This window comes from Mobula birostris, chromosome 17 (genome assembly GCF_030028105.1).
Source record: "Mobula birostris isolate sMobBir1 chromosome 17, sMobBir1.hap1, whole genome shotgun sequence".
In the NCBI taxonomy this organism is placed as follows: domain Eukaryota; kingdom Metazoa; phylum Chordata; class Chondrichthyes; order Myliobatiformes; family Myliobatidae; genus Mobula; species Mobula birostris.
In genome coordinates this window covers 6,070,985-6,090,402 of record NC_092386.1, presented here as the reverse complement: position 1 = coordinate 6,090,402, position 19,418 = coordinate 6,070,985, and the positions used below count along the sequence as shown (strand labels likewise).

The 19,418-nt window shown below is 41.4% G+C and overlaps 1 protein-coding gene across 1 annotated transcript in view; it reads left to right on the top strand.

The window, feature by feature from the left end:
• adgrv1 (adhesion G protein-coupled receptor V1) overlaps window positions 1-19,418 on the top strand; it is a 525,473-nt gene that overhangs the window by 360,481 nt on the left and 145,574 nt on the right. The gene's annotated exons all lie outside the window — the stretch shown is intronic.

The window sequence follows — 19,418 nt, the reverse complement described above, 5'->3', positions numbered from 1 at the left end:
TGTCATGAACCAGCACAGACATATACAGGAATGGTTTAGATAGTGTGGAGCAAATGGGAACTAACATTGGATGGACATCTTGGTTAGCATGTATCATTTGGGCCAAAAAGTCTGCTTCTATTCTATAACTTGCCTGTAGAGGTATTTCCAAGATTAATTTCCCAAAGATCCATCTCCAAGTATTTTGACTAGCTCCTTCATTCTTTGAACTACACCTCCCCCGCCACCCCGATCTACAATTGTATGTATTCTTTCCTCTATCCACTGTATTTCAAAGTTCAAAGTAAGTTTATTTTTAAAGAATGCTTTTGTCACTATATAGTGTACAGTAATGCTTATCCGTAATGCTCGGGGCCAGAAGTGTTTCAGATTTTGGATTTCTTTGTATTTTGGAATGTTTGCATCTTTATAATGAGATACCTTGATGATGGAAACCAAGTCGAAACAGGAAATCCATTTACAGTACATATACAGCTTAAAAAATAAACCCCAAAGGTAGTTTTATATAGTATTTTTAATAATTTTGTGAATGAAACAATAATGTGTACATTGAACCATCAGCAAGGTAAGCTATCACTGCCTCGGCCACCCTCGTGAACAGTCAGAGGCTGTCTAGCTTCGCCGTCATTTCCGACTCTGAGTTTATGTGCTAGCGATAAGCATTCATTGTCTTACACTTGTTCATCACATGATGCCGCAGTTCAGTGTATTAGATTTTCATCAGCGACGATCTTGGCAAACTCGTCAGTGAATTTCCCTGCTGCTTCATGATCAGCAGATGCTTTATCACCGCAAATCTTTTACAATGTAATGCCATGCCTTTTCTTAAATTTCTGCAACCATCCCGCTGAATATTCACAACTACCTTCAGTTTTCCGTTCATCATAATAGATCTTTGCTTGTTTCATGATCAGCATACGTTCACTCCAACACTGGTGAATCCACTCTTTCAATACATGTCGAGATCTTTATTTTTCATTTTGTGCAGTGTTTTACTAATTTTCATTAGCTTCTGTTTATTTCGTGTGAGGTCACTTCTCAGAACTGTCTGTGGTGTGCAGAGACCTGCACATCGCCAGGGACCCTTCCCAAAGCCTTGTGGAATTTTCCATTTATGACATCCTGTCAGTGATCAAGACATTTCTAATTTTGGAGGTTTTCAGATTTTGGAATTTCAGATCGGATGCTCAACTTGTACTACCTGGAGATCCATTTCCCTGTCGGCATTCACAGTAGAACGACTATATAGATAGAATCAATAAAAAACTACCTACAAAGACTGACAAACAACCAATATGCAAAAGACAAACTGCAAATACAAACAAAGAATTGATGAATGAATAAATAGATAGGTAAATAAGTAACAAACACAAGAAAATCTGCGGAAGCTGGAAACCCAAAGCAACACACACAGAATGCAGGTGATAAATAAATAATGCTGAGAACATGAGTTGTGGAATCCTTGATAGTGAGTCTGTATGTTGTAGAATCAATTCGGTGTTTATCTTTGTAACCTTGTTCCTTGCCAGTTTTGAGTTTCCGGTTATTATCTCTTCTCTGCCTCTTGTTACTCAGCTAACTTCCAAATGCTCTCAATTTGTCTCAGTTCCATGAATTTTAGCTTCAACTGACAATCTTTCAAGAGTAACTTTCCCAAATGTTTTCGAAAATTCCATATAAATAATATCCACAGAATTCTTTTCAGACATTTCTTCAAAAGAATTAACTTTGATAAGCAGGCCTGTTCTACACTGGCTGCCTTGAATCAGCTAACAAAATTGCGGTTTAGTTACTTTCCTCCTAAGTTTAGACGCTGGTGAGTTATAACCATTGATATTATGCCACCTGGTCATAATTCTCTCTCACTTTTCCTTAATCAGAGACTGGCATGCCAAGGTACTGGAAAAGGGCCAGTAACATCATTCTACCCACCCTGCTCACGGACAGTTTGTCCCGCTCCCATCAGGGAGGAGGCTACGTAGCATCCACACCAGGACCACCAGACTCAAAAACAGTTACTTTCCCCAAGCAGTAAGGCTGATCAACACCTCCACCCACTAACTCCACCACTACTTTATTATTTCCTGTCAGCCACTTTATGTACAGCCTAGAATCACTTTATAAACATGCAATCAATTTATGTATATGAGCTATTTTATGTATTTATAGTAATACACACAAAATGCTAGAGGAACTCAGCAGGTCAGGCAACATCTCTGGAAATGAATAAACAGTCAATGTTTTGGTACGAGACTCTTCTTCGGGATTGGAAAGGAAGGGGGAAGGTACCAAAATAAAAAGGTGGGAGGAGGTGAAGGAAGATAGCTAGAAGGTGAAAGGTGAAGCCAAGTGGATGGGAAAGGTCAAAGGCTGAAGAGGGAGGAATCTGACAGGAGAGGAAAGTGGACAAAAGGGGAGGGAAAGGAGGAGGGGACTCAGGAGGAGGTGAGAGACAGGTGAGAAGATGTAAAAGGCCAAAGTGGGGAATAGAAGAAGAATGGAGGGGGAGGGAAAATCTTATTGCTGGAAGGAGAACTCAATATTCATGCCATCACTTTGGAAGCTACATGGACTGGCATGTTGGAATGGGAATGGAAATCAGAATTAAAATGCTTGGCCACTGGGAAATTCTGCTTTTGGCAGATGGAGTGGAGGTGCTCGACAAAGCAGTCCTCCAATTTACGACGGGTCTCACTCATGTAGAGGAGGCTGCATCATGAGCAATGGACACAATAGCCAACTCCAGCAGATTTTCACGTGGTGTCGTCTCACTTGGAAGAATTGTTTGGGGCCGTGAATAGAGACGAGGGAGGAGGTGAGTAGGCAGGTGTAGCACTTGGGCTGCCGGCAGGTGTAACTCTCGCTTCGGCTAGCGGCTTTAATATAGGGGGTGATAGACCCAGCCTGGCCAAACTTAAGAAATCTTGTTTGGGTGGATGCTGCGCAATGTGTCCCCTGTTACAAATCAGTACCATGAAATAACAAACAGTACACAATATGCGATTAAAAGATTGAGCTTTACAATTTTTACTTTGACTATATGGTTAGTAAAGAAAACAAAAAAAAGAAGAAGGGCCCATTCTCATGAAACAGTCTATTGCGCAATGTTGGAGCTCACCATCGACCTCCTCCGATCGTCGCTGACCTCGGACCCTCGCTCTAAGTCCACTCATTCCGGCAGTCTACCAACTCTCTCCATTCGCGTCTTCTTACCTCATCTCTCCCCGGCAAAAGACCGCGAATTCCTGGCTCCCAGACACATGAGAAAGAACAACATCCTGCTCACTGACTAGCATGCCCCATTATCTCGAGTCATAACCCAAACATTGCTGCTACAGAGAAACCATTACCTCAGCAGTGGAACATTACAGAGAAGCCATTACATTAGCAGTGAAACCTTACAGCGTGTTACACAGGGATAAGTGCCAAGAGGGAGATATATTTTTGCATTTATTTTGTGGTTTTTATTGTTAAGTTGTCTACGTTTTGTGTATTTTTTGCACTGCATCGGATCTGGAGTGACAATTATTTCACTTTCCATTACACTGTGTACAGGAAATGACACTGAACAATCTTAAATCTTCTTAACTTGAGAGAAGTTAGATAGGTTGTCATAAAGCCTTCTGCATTGTTCCCACTATTTTTGTTAAAGCCCAGACATGTACACCATGAATTCTGAATGATTTTTCACTGTGCAGTAATGATTATTATTGTTAACATGTTAATGTTAATATAAAGAGGGTGCCTAATCCTTTCCATTGATGGAGCCATGAGGAATTACCAATAGTGAGAATTTTAGTCAATTAATCTTTTTTAATTCATTCATCAGAAAAATACAGTACTGTGTAAAAGTACATGTGTACACACACACACACACACACACACACACACACACACACACACAGGTTTCTATTGCGGACTGAGAGTGAAATGGGGACAGGGAGAGGGGAATCATGGTTGGGAAAAGGAGAAGGGAGAGAGGAGGGAGCAGGAAGCACCAGAGAGACATTCTGTAATGAGCAATAAACAAATTGTTTGGAATCAAATGACTGTGCGAAAGTCTTAGGCATCTCAGCTGTATACATGTGCTTAAGACTTTGGCACAGTCCTGTATAAGCATGTCTTAGTTATAAAAGAATCTTTGAAACTTAGTTATTAATATCCAAAGTATTTGGTAATTTTAAATATAATGGTATCCTATTTCATCAGTTACCCATGAATATAATGATTCTCTTTGCCAGATTACCCTAACCTTACATCCAAGTTTTGTGCATAATTATATTTGATGGAACAATTCTTTCAAAGATTTTGCCATTTGTCATTCTTCATGCTTTTATAAAGCATGAAGCTTCGAAAGCATGCTCCTTTAAGATTCAAAGGGATATGAATATATTGACAGGATTCAGAGCAGGATATACAGAGCATGAAGTTCAAAGTTCAAAATAAATCAAAGTACATAATCTGTCTCCATATACTACCTTGTGATTCATTTTCTTACAGGCATTTACAGGAAAATAAAGATTAGCACTTATATATATCCATACATAACAAAGACTAACAAACATCAGAAGAGAACAAATCATGCAAATAATACATAATAATAAAGTAAATAAATAATACTGAGGACTTGAGTTGTAGAGTCCTTGAAAATGAGTCCATTGGTTGTGGAATCAGTTCAGTGTTGAGGTGAGTAAAGTTAGTCAAGCTGCTTCAGGAGCCTGGTGATTATAGGGTAATAACTGTCCGTGAACCTGATGGTGTGAGACCCAAGGTTCTTGTACCTCATGCCTGATGGTAGTAGCGAGGAAGGAGCATGGTCTAGGTCAGGGGTTCCCATCTGTTTTTATGCCATGGACCAATATCATTAAGCACATGGTCCATGGACCTCAGGTTGGAAAGCTCTGGTCTAGATGGAGGGGGTCCTTGATGGATGCTGCTTTCTTGTGGCAGTGCTCCTTGTAAGTGTGCTCAATGGTGGAGAGGGCCTTGCCTGGGATGGACTGGGCTGTATCCACCACAGTATGATATGATCTACTACAAGTTGAAGATACTATAGGTCCAGCAGCTTTTTAGGTTACAAAGTATAACTTAGATTGGCATTAGATCTTTTGGTCCTTAGTCTATTAGGTACTCGTACTTTCAGGCAATCATTAAGGACTCGAATGGTTGAATGTTGCTACATGGTTAAATAGCAGGGCATCATCTCCAAAACTACAGGAGTTTAAACATTTAAAACAGATTTGGGGTATTTTCGGTTCTAATTTAAACTTTATGTTTGAACCGAATTGCTGGTAAATTGTAATTGGGATTTCTCTGTACTATAAATCAAAAGAGATTCTGCAGATACTGGAAATCCAGAGCAACACACACAAAATGCTGGAGGAGCTCAGCAGGTCAGGTAGCATCTAGGAAAAGAGCACAGTCGACGTTTCGGGCCGAAATTCTTCAGCAGGGCTGGAGATGGGTTTTGACCCGAAACATCGACTGTACTTTTTTTTTTCCATAGATGCTGTCTGTCCTGCTGAGTTCCTCCAGCATTTTGTGTGATGCTCAAATTTTCAGCAGCGGCAGATTTTCTCTTGTTTGTGAATGTTAATATATTGTTTCCTTCATATGAATGTCAATGACTTTTTAACTATCCCCCCATGATTTAACCATTTCTGTGTTAGTTTTAAATTTCGTCAGCAGATCACATATTAATGGCAGATTCTAGATGGCACTGATAAGTATTTACTAGTACTTTGCGTATTGCTCCGATGAGAATGATCAGATCTTCCTGTTTAGGACCACTACAGCAGAAATCAGCAGACACAGCCATTGATACTTCAGTAATGAATGTCATTGTAAAAAATCTATTGATCCTCAAAATTGGCAGACTCGGGTTGCAAGTGCAGTTCCCCTTTAAGAAAACAGAAGCGTAGATGTTAAGCCAGTCTACAGGTACAACTGAAACCATTAGACTTCAACTTCCAACTGTCCTGCTGGTGAGTGTACGATCTCTAGAAAATAAAATTGAAGACCTCAGGGCAAGATTGCAGTACCAGTATGACATCAGGGACTACTGTGTACTTTACTTCATGGAAACATGGCTATCCCCCACCATTTTGGACCCAGGGCTGAAGCCCGATGGCTTCACCATTCCCCACAAAGATAGGACAGCTTAGTCTTTTAAAGGTAGACAAGGTGGAGTATACTTTGGCAATAAATTTCACAGCACATGCTGTTGATATTTTTTAAAAAATCATTATCTTTTGTCACCTGCAGGTGGCAGCACATTACAGTTCAATAGAAATTTGAACAACACAGGCGTACAGGCATTTGAGTCCTGATGAAGGGTCTCAGTCTGAAACGTCCGCTGATTATTTCCCTCCATAGATGTTGCCTGACCTTCGGAGTGCCTCCAATTTTTTATGTGCGCTGCTCTGGATCTCCAGCAACTGCAGAATCTCTTGTGTTTAGGCATTTGAACATTATTCAAATTTCAAAGTAAATTTATTATTAAATGATGTATATGTCTCTGAGATTCATTTTCTTGCAGGCATTCAAAGTTGAACAAAGAAATACAACAGAATCAATGAAAAGCTACACACAAAACCTGACAATCAACGTGCAAACAAAAACCAATCGAACAGTAATACTGAGGACGTGAGTTGTGGAGTTCTGTCCTTCAACTTTACACTGATATGGAAACACAAAATATTTTAGTTTGTTTCACACAGGTTGATGTGATGTACAGATTTAAAAAAAAATTAACTTAAATTAAACCATCAGTCTCTTGAACCAATGGGGTTGCCTTCACTCAACTTCACTTGCTCAATCACTGAACTGTTCCTAAAGCCTGTGGACTCATTTTCTAGGTCTCTTCGTCTCACGTTCTCAATATTTATTGCTGATTTATTTATTATTATTATTTCTTCAGTTTTCTTTCTTTTTGTGTTGCAGGGAAGTGGATGGGAGGGTTCTAGAGCCTTACAGTCTAGGTGCATGTTGATGAGACTAGGCAAATTCATGGTTCATCATGGACTAGATGGGCTGAAGGGCCTGTTTCTGTGCTGTAGTGCTCTATAACTCTATTTACACAGTTTGTTGTCTTTGGCGCGTTGCTTATTTGTCTGGCCTGTTGGGGGCGGTCTTTCATTGATTCTATTGTGTTTTGTGTATTTACTGTGAATGCCCACAGGAAAATGAATCCCAGGATGGTATATGTTGAAATCTACAGTACTGTGCAAAGTCTTAGACATATGTAGCTAGGGTGCCTATGACTTGTGGACAGTGCTGTAATAATTTTGTGTATTGCACTGTACTACTGTCGCAAAATGAAACAAATTTCGTAACATAACCTATGTGAGTGATGATAAACCTGATTCTGATATGGGTCTCTATTGTGGACTGAAAGTGATAAGAGGAATTATGTTTGGGAACAGAGGAAGGGAGGGGGGAAGGAGCGGGAAGGACCAGTGACATTCTGCAAGGGTCAATAAACCTTGCTTGGTGTCTTAGGGCTGGGTGTGTCTGCACCCACACCACACCCCATGCCCTTTGCACTACTCCTCTGCCACGTGTCCCACACCCCTCCTGTGGTGCTCCACCCTCACCATTCCCGTCATTCTTTGCTCCCACTAGATCTACAAACTCGCTCTCCACTCCACATTGACAATTACAGTACTGTGCGAAAGTCTTAGGTATCCTAGCTATATATACAGTGCCTCTAAAAAGTAATCACCTCTCCCCTTGGAAGTTTTCATGTTTTACAGTATTGATTAACAGAGATTTAATTTGGCTTTTTTGACATTGATCAACAGAAAAAGACTCTTTCGTGTCAAAGTGAAAACAGATCCCTACAAATAATCTAAATTAATTACAAGTATAAAACACAATATAATTGATTGCATAAGTATTCACCCCCTTTTAAATGACACACCAAATCATCACTGGTGCAGGCAATTGGTTTTAGAAATCACATAACTAGTTAAATGGAGATCTGTGTGCAGTCAAGGTGTTTCAATTGATTGTAGTAAAAATGTACCTGTATCTGGCAGGTCCAACTGCTGGTGAATCAGTATCCTGGCAAAAACTACACCATGAAGCCAAAAGAACACCATGAAAAGGTTATTGAAAAGCACAAGTCAGGAGATGGATACAAAAAATTTCCAAGTCACTAACTATCCCTTAGAGTGCAGTTTAATCAATCATCAAGAAATGAAAAGGATATGGTACAGCTGTAAATCGGCCTAGAGCAGGCCATCCTGAGAAACTGAGTGACCATTTAAGAAAAGGACAAGGAGGGAGGCCACCAAGAGGCCTATGACAACTCTGGAGGAGTTCCAAGCTTCAACAACTGTTGCCCGGGTGCTTCACCTGCCGCAGCTTTATGGGAGAGTGGCAAAAAGAAAAAGCCAGTGTTTAAAAAATCTCACATGAAATCTTGGCTAGAGTTTGTCAAAAGGAATGTGCGAGAGTCTGAAGTCAGCTGGAAAAAGGTTCCATAGTCTGATGAAGCCAAAGGTGAGATTTTTGGCCATCAGACAAAACGCTATGTTTGGTGTAAGCCAAACACCACACATCATCAAAAACACACCCTCCATGCCATTAAGCATGGTGGTGGCTGCATCATGCTGTGGAGATGCTTCACTGCAGCAGACCCTGGAAGGCTTGTGAAGGGAGAGCGTGAAATGAATGCAGCAACATACAGGGAAATCCTGGAGGAAAACCTAATGCAGTTTGCAAGAGAACTGTGACTTGGGAGATTTGTTTTCCAGCAAGACAACGACCCCAAGCACAATATTAAAGCTACACAGGAATGGCATAAAAACATAGGACATAGATATCTACAGCATATTACAGGCCCTTCAGCCCACAATATTGTGCCAACCATGTAACCTACTCTAGAAAGTACCTAGAATTTCCCTACCGTATAGCCCTCTATTTTTCTAAGCTCCATGTACCTATCTCAGAGCCTCTTAAAATACCCCATTGTATCCACCTCCACCACCATCGCCGGCAGTGCATTCCACGCACCCACCACTCTGTGGAAAAACTTACCTCTGACGTCCCCTCTGTATCTATTTCCAAGCACATTAAAACTATGCCCCCTCGTGTTAGCCATTTCAATCCTGGAAAAGCCTCTGGCTATCCACATAGTCAATGCCTCTCATCATCTAATACACCTCTATCAAGTCACCTCTCATCCTCCATTGCTCCAAGGAGAAAAGGCAAAGTTCACACAACCTGTTCTCTAATAAGGCATGCTCTCCAATCCAAGCAACAACCTTGTAAATCTCCTCTGCACTCTCTCTAGAGTACCCACATCCTTCCTGTAGTGAGGTGACCGGAACTGTACACAGTACTCCAAGTGGGGTCTAACTGTAACATTACCTCACGGCTCTTGAACTCAGTCCCACAGCTGATAAATGCCAACACACCATATGCCTTCTTAACAAAACTGTCAACCTGCGCAGCAGCTTTGAGTGTCCTATGGACATGGGCCCCAAGATCTCTCTGATCTTCCACACTGCCAAGACTCTTAACATTAATATTATATTCTGCCTTCAAACTTGACCTTCCAAATTGAACCACTTCACACTTATATGAGTTGAACTCCATCTGCCACTTCTCAGTCCAGTTCTGCATCCTATTGATGTCCTGCTGTCACCTCTGACACCCCTTCAGACTATCCACAACATCCCCAACCTTTGTGTCATCAGCAAACTTACTAACCCACCCTTCTACTTCCTCATCCAGGTCATTTATAAAAATCATAAAGAGGAGGGGTCCCAGAACAGACCCCTACGGAACACCACTGGTCACCGACCTCCATGCAGAATGCGAACCATCTACAACCAGCCTTTGCCTTCTGTGGACGAGGCAATTCTGGATCCACAAAGCAAGGTCTCCTTGGATCCCATGCCTCCTTACTTTCTGAATGAGCCTTGCATGGGGAACCTTATCAAATGCCTTACTGAAATCCATATACACTACATCCACTGCTCTACCTTCATCAAAGTTAATGTTCTGGAGTGGCTAAGTTAGAGTCCAGACCTCAGTCCATTTGAAAATTTGTGGTTGGACTTGAAAAACGCTGTTCACTCACAATCCTCATGCAATCTGACAGAGCTTGAGTAGTCTTGTAAAGAAGAATGGGGGAAAATTGCAGTGTCCAGATGTGCAAAGCTGATAGAGACCTATCCACGCAGATTCAAGGCTGTAATTGCTGCCAAAGATGCACTTACTAAATACTGACTTGAAGGGGGTGAATACTTACGCAATCAATTATTTTGTGTTTTATATTTGTAGAGATCTGTCTTCGCTTTGACGCGAAAGTTTTTGTCTGTTGATCAGAGTCAAAAAAAAAGCCAAATTAAATCCCGTGATTCAATTTCGTAAAACAATAAAGCATGAAAACTTCCAAGGAGGGTGAATACTTTTTGTAGGCACTGTGTGTGCCTAAGACATTTGCAAAGTACTGTATGTACTATATGATAATAAATTTACTTTGAAAATTGATAATGTGTAAAGTTGAAACTGTTTCTTTGAACAATCTCCACAGTTGGATGCTTTGATCACCTGAATATTTTATGCCAGAAACATAAATATGAACTCATGATATGGGCCCACTGTCTTGCTGTCATTCCTTTGTGTGCTTAGTACTTCGGCGCAGCCCATAGAAAAATGTGGCTAGGTTTGTTTTAAAAATATGTGATGCTCTGAAGTGATTATCTGATTCAAGGGGATTCCCCATTGATTTCCTTTAACAAAAACCTTATAACACAGCTTGCCACTTAAGAATAACTCATAGTGTAGCAATTAGTGCAATGCTATTACAGCTCAGGGCGTTGGAATAAGGAGTTCTATTCTGGTATCCACTGTAAGGAGTCTGTATGTGCTCCGTGGAATATGTAGGTTTCCTACGGATGCTCGTTTCCTCCCACATTCCAAAGATGTACCGGTTAGTAGTTTAGTTGGTCACTATAAATTATCCCATGGTTAGGCGAGGGTTAAACCAGTGGGTTGCTGCTGGTGTGGCTGGAGGGCCATAAGGGCCTGTTCCGAGCTATGTCTCAACAAATAAGTAAAAAAATAGTTGATGCCAAGCCACTTAGAGTTGTTTTTCAAAGTTTTAACTTTTAAGGAGTGTTAATGTTAAGGTTCAGTGAACTTGGCCTTTTCTCGTTTCAGTGGCGGAGGATGAGAGGTGACCTGATAGAGGTGTATAAGATGATGAGAGGCATTGATCGTGTGGATAGTCAGAGGCTTTTTCCCAGGGCTGAAATGGCTAGCACGAGAGGGCACAGTTTTAAGGTGCTTGGAAGTCGGTACAGAGGAGATGCCAGGGGTAAGATTTTAACGCAGAGTGGTGAGTGCGTGGAATGGGCTGCCGGCAACGGTGGTGGAGGCGGATATGATAGGGTCTTTTAGGAGACTCCAGGATAGGCACATGGAGCTTAGAAAAATAGAGGGCTATGGGTAACCCTAGGTAATTTCTAAAGTAAGTACATGCTCGACACAGCATTGTGAACCGAAGGGCCTGTATTGTGCTGTAGGTTTTCTGTGTTTCTATGTCATAAATAAGTATCATATGTGACCCTAAATGTTGACAGTTTTTTCATTTCTTTAGATACTGCCTGACCTGCTGAATTCCTCCAGCATTTTATGTTTGCTGTTCTGGTTTTCCAGCATCTGCAGAATCTTTTGCGTTTGATATTTCCTCTTTTTAATATTTTCACGATTTGTCATCTTCTGAACATTGGTTGTTTGTCAATCATTGTTATTTTTAGTTTTTCATAAATTCTACTGTATTTATTTTCCTCTAAAAGTCTGCAAGAAAATTCATCTCAAGGTGGTATATGGTGACATGTATGTACTGTGATAATAAATTCACTTTAAACTTTGAGCTACCAGAAAAGAGAGTCAGAGGGATTTTAGAGATTGATTTTATTTGTCGCATGTACATTGAAACATACAGTGAAATGTGTTGCTTGTGTCAATGACCAACACAGTCCAAAGATGTGCTAAGCACAGCCTGAGCCAACACAACATGCCCACAACTTATTAACTCTAACCTGTACGTCTTTGGAATGTGGGAAGGACCCAGAGGAAGCCCATGCAGTCATGCAAAGGTTGTATAAATTCCTTACAGACAGTGGTGAGAATTGAACCCTGGTCACTGTGCTGTAAAGCATTATGCTAACCGCTACGGGGGAAAGAAGTTCAGAACTTAGGATGTTTGCAGGTAAAAGCATGTTGATTCATGGTGGAATGTTTCAACTCATGGGTGGGCAGAAAGCTAGAATCAGAATCAGGTTTAATGTCACCGGCATGTGTCATGAATTTGTTAACTTAGCAGCAGCAGTACGATGCAATACATGATAATATAGAAAGGAAAAATAAATAAATTACAGTAAGTATATATGTATACTGAACAGATTAAAAATAGTCAAAAACAGAAATAATATATATTTAAAAAAGTGAGGTAGTGTTCATGGATTGAATGTCCATGTAGGAATCGGATGACAGAGGGGAAGAAGCTGTTCCTGAATCGCTGAGTGTGTGCCTTCAGGCTTCTGTACCTCCTACCTGATGGCAACAGTGAGAAAAGGGCATGCCCTGGGTGCTGGGGGTTCCTAACAATCGGCATCGCCTTTCTGAGGCACCGCTCCCTGAAGATGTCTTGGGTGCCATAGAGGCTACTACCCAAGATGGAGCTGACTATTTTTAGGACATTCTGTAGCTTCTTTCGGTCCTGTTCAGTAGCACCCCCCCGCCCCCGTAAGAGACAATTATGCAGCCTGTCAGGATGCTTTCCACGGTACTTGAGTATTCTAGTTGACAAGCCCAATCTCTTCAAACTCCTAATGAAATGTAGCCGCTGTCTTGCCTTCTTTCAGCAACGTCAGTATGTTGGGTAAACACGAGGAATTCTGCAGATGCTGAAAATTCAAGCAACACACATCAAATTTGCTGGTGAACGCAGCAGGCCAGGCAGCATCTCTAGGAAGAGGTACAGTCAATGTTTCGGGCTGAGACCCTTGGTTCTGATGAAGGGTCTGGGCCCGAAACGTTGACTGTACCTCTTCCTAGAGATGCTGCCTGGCCTGCTGCGTTCACCAGCAAATTTGATGTCAATATGTTGGGACCAGGTTAGAACCTCAGAGATCTTGACACCCAGGAACTTGAAACTGCTCACTCTCTCCACTTCTGATCCCTCTATGAGGATTGGTATGTGTTCCTTCGTCTTACTCTTCCTGAAGTCCACAATCAGCTCTTTTGTCTCACTGACATTGAGTGCCAGATTGTTGCTGCGGCACCATTCCACTAGTTGGCATATCTCACTCCTGTACACCCCCCCATCACCATCTGCAATTCTACCAACAATGGTTGTATCACCAGCAAATTTATAGATGGTATTTGAGCTATGCCTAACCACACAGTCATGAGTATAGAAAGAGTAGAGCAGTGGGCTAAGCACCCACCCCTGAGGTGCGCCAGTGTTGATCGTCAGCAAGGAGGAGATATTATCACCAATCTGCGCAGATTGTGGTTTTCGGTTAGGAAGTCAAGGATTCAATTGCAGAGGGAGGTACAGACACCAGGTTCTATAACTTATTGATCAGAACTGTGGGAATGATGGTGTTAAACACCAGGGTATAGTCAACAAACAGCATCCTGACATAGGTGTTTGTATTGTCCAGGTGATCTAAGGCCGTGTGAAAAGCCATTGAGATTGCATCTGCCATGGACTTATTGTGGCGATAGTCAAGTTGCAGTGGATCCAGGTCCTTGCTGAGGCAGGAGTTTTTTCTAGCCATGACCAATCTCTCAAAGCATTTCACCACAGTAGATATGAGTGCTACTGGGTGATAGTCGGTAAGGCAGCTCACACTGCTCTTCTTAGGTACTGGGGTAATTGTTGACTTTTTGAAGCAGGTGGGAACCTCCGGCCACAGCAGTGAGAGGTTGAAAATGTCTATTTTATTTGCCATATACATTTACAGGTCTTAGGAATGTGCTGTGGTGTATTGATGTGACATGCAATAGAAATTTAAAATATTCAGGAATTTTACAGGATAGAGAATTATGTAATGCAATAAAGTTAGAAGTGTAAGTCTGGAAAAAATGTGCATACCTATGTGTACATATTTATAGTATAAATAGCATTATACAAAGTTATTTCAGGTGTTCACAGTGCAGTGCAGTGAGAGGAATAATAGATGTTGGGGAGGAGCTAACTAGAATTGTTGATCAGATTAACTCCGTGGGGGAAGAAACTTTTAAACCGGCTTGAAGTTTTTGTTTTATAAGCCCTAGAACACTTCCCTAAAGGGAGGTTTTGGGAAAAGCAGCTCGCTGGGTGAGTGATGCCTGCAATGACTTTTTTCTGCCTGCTTCCTTACCCTGGACATCTCATGGAAAATATATTTTCGATATAAAATTTATTATCTCAGAATATATGAAAATATATCAGCGTCATACGTCATCAGAATGCTGACATCTCAGAAAAATATAAAGTCTGGAGGAGAGGAAGATCTATTTTACTGTGTCCCTTCGGGCTAGAAACTGTGCAATTCAGATAAGGCTTCAGTCAACGCCCACCATTAATGGTTCTTCTATTCGTCCACCCACCTCACCACACCAGCTTTGCAATACTTCCTGTTCAGTTCAGAAACTCATTGCAACTTGTTAGTTCTTAAATATGCAAAAATGTAAAAATCTGCTGTGTTTTGTCTTAGGAGTGAAATGTAAGTCATTGATTTAGATTTATAAGAATTTAGCGTTTCCCTCAGGCAAAATAAAATGCAAGCCTGCCTTGAAAAATGAATTTACATTGTTTAATATTCTTCCAAAACAGATGATTTAGTCCCTCTTTTCTTCCCCAACTCTTTTCTAGACAGCCCATACTATGTAAACGTCGCAGCTCAATCCTTCCATTCACCTACATCTGGCCTATTGTGTTGGAGTTATTTACCTAAATGAAGCTGACGTTGCCAGCAGTAGTTTTACCAATATGCTTTGTAGACAGCTGGTCTTTGGACAAATGCCTTCCCAATAAACCCCTGGAGGTCTTTATGGACGGCATAAAAGCAGCTCCAATTTTCTTGGACTTCCTCAAGAAGGATTCTTCAGCTGCAGGTGCTGATTCAGATTTAGATTCATTTATTTATCACATGTACATCGAAGCATACAGTGAAATGCATCATTTGTGTTAACAACCAACACAACCTAATGATATGATGAGGGCAGACCGCTAGCATCACCACATACATTCCTGAAGTACAACCTGCTCATCCTAAACATCAAAGTATCCCACTCCTGAACATTGGCCTAGGCCAGTGTCGTGACCATAAGTGCAGAATTAGGCCATTCAGCCTATCGACTCAGTTCTGCCATCCCATCATGGCTGATTTATTATCCCTCCCAACCACATTCTCTTGCCTTCTCCCTATAACTTTTGACTCCCTGACTAATCAAGAACCTATCAAACTCTTCTTTAAATATACGTAGTGACTTGGCCTCCATGGCCATCCATGGCAATGAATTCCACAGATTCACCACCCTCTGACTAAAGAAATTCCTCCTCATCTCTTCTTTAAATGGACATTCCTCTATTCTGAGGCCCAGACTCGCCCACTACAGGAAACATCCTCGCTATATCCACTCTATCCAGATTTTTCAATATTTGACAGGTTTCATTGAATCCCCCCTCATTTTTCTATGCTGTAACAAGTACAAGCCCAGAGCCATCAAACAGTCCTCATATAGTAACTATTATTTCATTCGGGAATCACTCTCATGAAACTCATCTGGATGCTCTCCAATGCCAGCACATCTTAGATAAGGGGCCCTAAACTGCTCATTATACTTCAAGAGCAGCCTGACTAATGCTCATAAAGCCTCAGCAGCATAGTTGACAGAGCTCCCACAGACAACACTGCCGTCTCTAGTAGTGTTTTGACTATAAGATTTGTTTTATGTGATCTATTGCAACTTAAGAAAGTCCCTGGAGTTTGGTCAAATAGTATTAAACTTGTTCAGTAACATTCCTGCTTCCAGTTTTATTCTGCAGCATCTGTAAGTTCAGTAAACATTTAACATGTATTTTTGATTTTAGCATTTGGGGACTTGAGCCAAAATTTACCAAACACAAACTTTGGGCAAGGTTGGCTTTGATGGATTCTGGTGTTTTAATCTAAGGTTCTTTCAGAAGTCAGGAAAGAGACTCAAATCTTGATGCTTCACTGTCATTTCATTCTATTTATTCACAGACATGCATTGCGGAATAGGCTCTTCCAGTCCTCAAACTACACCTCCCAGTAACCCTCGATTTAATCCTAATACAGGACAATCCACAATGACAATTAACTGGTACATCTTTGGGCTGTGGGGAGGAAACTGAAGCCCTCGGAGGAAGCCCACGCGGTCACAGGGAGAAGTACAAGCTCCTAACAGGGAGCTGCAGGAATTGAACCCAGGTTCCTGGAACTATAAAGTGTCGTGCTAACCATTACGTTAGTGTGCCACCCCAAGTTTAGGCATTGATAGAACAATGGAAACAGGAACAGAAGCTGGTAGCAAAGTTGTTAAGTTGCTAAGAAAATGGTACTGCTATGTGTTGATCTATTTTTATACAGAGGTAAGGAAAATTCCATTCAAATTTGTAGATAAGAGTCACTCAATGAGAAGGCACTTATTCAAATAACGCGGAGCAAAAATGTGTCCAGAGCATTTTAGAATTATACTTTGTTCGGCCACTCAGTCAGGGGTTTCCAAACTTTTTTATGCCATGGACCCCTACCATTAACTGAGGGGTTTGTGGATCAAGTTGCTAGAGGCATATTAAACACTTACATGCATATAAGAACTGCGTAAAGTACATGCAGATAATTAATTGTTGAAGTGCAAAGAAAATAACAATTAAACAGTCTGCCCTAGGAATTAAACAGTCAGGTCCAGCAGCTCAAAAGCCCACCATTGACTCTCTGGTTGAGCTCAGAGGGCCTTCCAGACTGGGTTGGAGAAATCATTCTGATTTCATTTTCAACGGTCTAACTGTCAGTGCGACACTTAACCACAAGAGAGCCATGGGGCAACTGCAGGATAATCATAATATAGTATAAACCCGACTTTCAATGATTCTATTTAATATCAGAGAATGTATACAATATGCAACCTGAAATTCATCCTCAAAACAGAAGAAAAACACCAAGGAATGAATGACAGGAGAAAACATGTCAGAACCCCAAAGCCATCCTCCCCCCTCGCACAAGCAGCGGCAAAAGCATCAACCCTCCCCCCCCCAACGCCCACCACCCACCAAGCAAGCAATAGCAAGCCCTCAAAGAGACCATCATCTGCAGTCCATCAAAAACCATTGTTCACTTGACAGTTTGACATGCTGCAGGCTCTCCCTCTCTCACTAACAAGGGAGAGAGAGGTATCAGTCCTTCCAGGGTGAGAGGGGAATCAAAAATAAGCTCACTGTTTCGGTGTCACAGTCTGAAGTGCCCCAAAGATGCAACACAAGAAAAAGCACCAAAGAAAAAGAACACAACATTGAAAAAGACACACACACTATAAATAAAAATACTTAAGCTAGCTTATATACATAGATGGATTGTATGTTCATAAAGTGACACTAGCTATACATAAGGTGACTAGCAGGGAATAATCGAGTTGTTGACCAGCCTCACTGCTTGGGGAAAGTAACTGGTTTTGAGTCTGGTGGTCTTGGCGTAGATGCTATGTAGCCTCCTCCCTGATGGGAGCGGGACAGACAGTCCATGAGCAGAATAAGTGGGATCCTTCATGATGTTACCTCCCCTTTTCCAGCACCTTTATAGATATATATACTCTATGTTCTTGATGGCGGGTAGGCTGGAGTCTGACCTCAAGGATGTATATACAGAAAGACGGTTATATATGCAGAAAGATATCGAAGATTCAAAGTTGAAAGTACATTATTATTTAAGTATGTTTATGGTATACACCTCCGGGATTTGTCCTCCCACAGGCAGCTAAGAAACAAGGAAACACCATGGAACCCATTCAAAGAGAATGTCAAAACCCGTCACACAACCAAAAAAAGGACAAATCGCACAAACAGCAAAAAGGCAAAATCAAAGCCATTCCACATTGTGTTTGTTGTTCAAGTTCAAGTTTACTTGTCATTCCCCGTACATGAATATTCATGTATACTACCAAAGGAAACAACATTACTCCAGGACAAGGTGCAAAATACAATACCAGCAGTCATACATAGCATGAGGAACATATAGCACATATAAGTCTAGCAAGCACATATAAGATATCTGTAAAATACAGTCACACACAATTATATAGTCCAAGTCCCCAAGTCCATGAATGCTGCAGCAGTCTGCAGTTGAAGCCAATACAACCTGACTTCTGCCAAACGAACACTGGAGGGCAGCAGCAATATTTCCAAACTAAATGGTTTAAGATTGATGTAATCTAACAGCCAAGCACTGGAACAGTAAAATTATATTCTACTATCATCTGTAGCTTCATGGCCTGTCATGTTCCATATTCTACCATGAACATCAAGCCAGAGGACCAGTTCAAGTTCAATGGGAGATTTAGAAATCCATCCCAGGGTCATCAGTAGATAAAATTAATGAAGTTAATAGGTAAAGGGTGACACAGTAGCATAGCAGTTGTCATAATGCTTTCTGGCACCAGCAATCGGAAGATCAGGGTTCAATTCACACTGCTGTCCGAAGGAGTTTGTGCATGCTACCCATGAACTGCGTGGGCTTTCTCCAGGGGCTCTGGTTTTCTCTCACATTCCAAAGATGCATGGTTTAGGGTTACTAAGTTGTTGGCATGCTATGTTGTTGGCAGAAGCATGGTGAAATTTGTGCACTGCTCCAAGCATATCCTTGGACTGTGTTAGTCATTGACACAAAACGGTGTTTTTCACTGTACATTTTGATGTAGTTGTGACAAATAAAGCTAATTAATCTCTTTAAAATGGAGGCTTAGGGGCTGTGAAAGAAGGAAGGGTTAGATTGATCGTGGAGAAGGTTTATATAGAACGGCACAACACTGTGAGCTGAAGGGCCCATACTGTGCTGTACTCATGGTTGCCCTGAGAGTTCTGGTTGTGGGGCCTGGGAAAACTGGTAGCAGTGAGCGGTGTAATGCTTGGAAACCATATAGATGAAGGCTGCAGAGGGAAGATCTTCTGAAGTAAGATGAGCCTGCCTGCCTGGTCTAACGTTCAGTGGTTGGTGAGAGAGGTGTTAAAAATGGATTCAAGAGCTGACATTTGGCCTCTGTGAGATGGAGGCCTGCTGAGTTCCACCACCATTTTGTGTGTGTTGCTCTGGATTTCCAGCATCAGCAGGAACCATTATATCTGTGAGATAGAGGCCTGTTTGCTAAGCCACTGTAACACTAGCCTTATT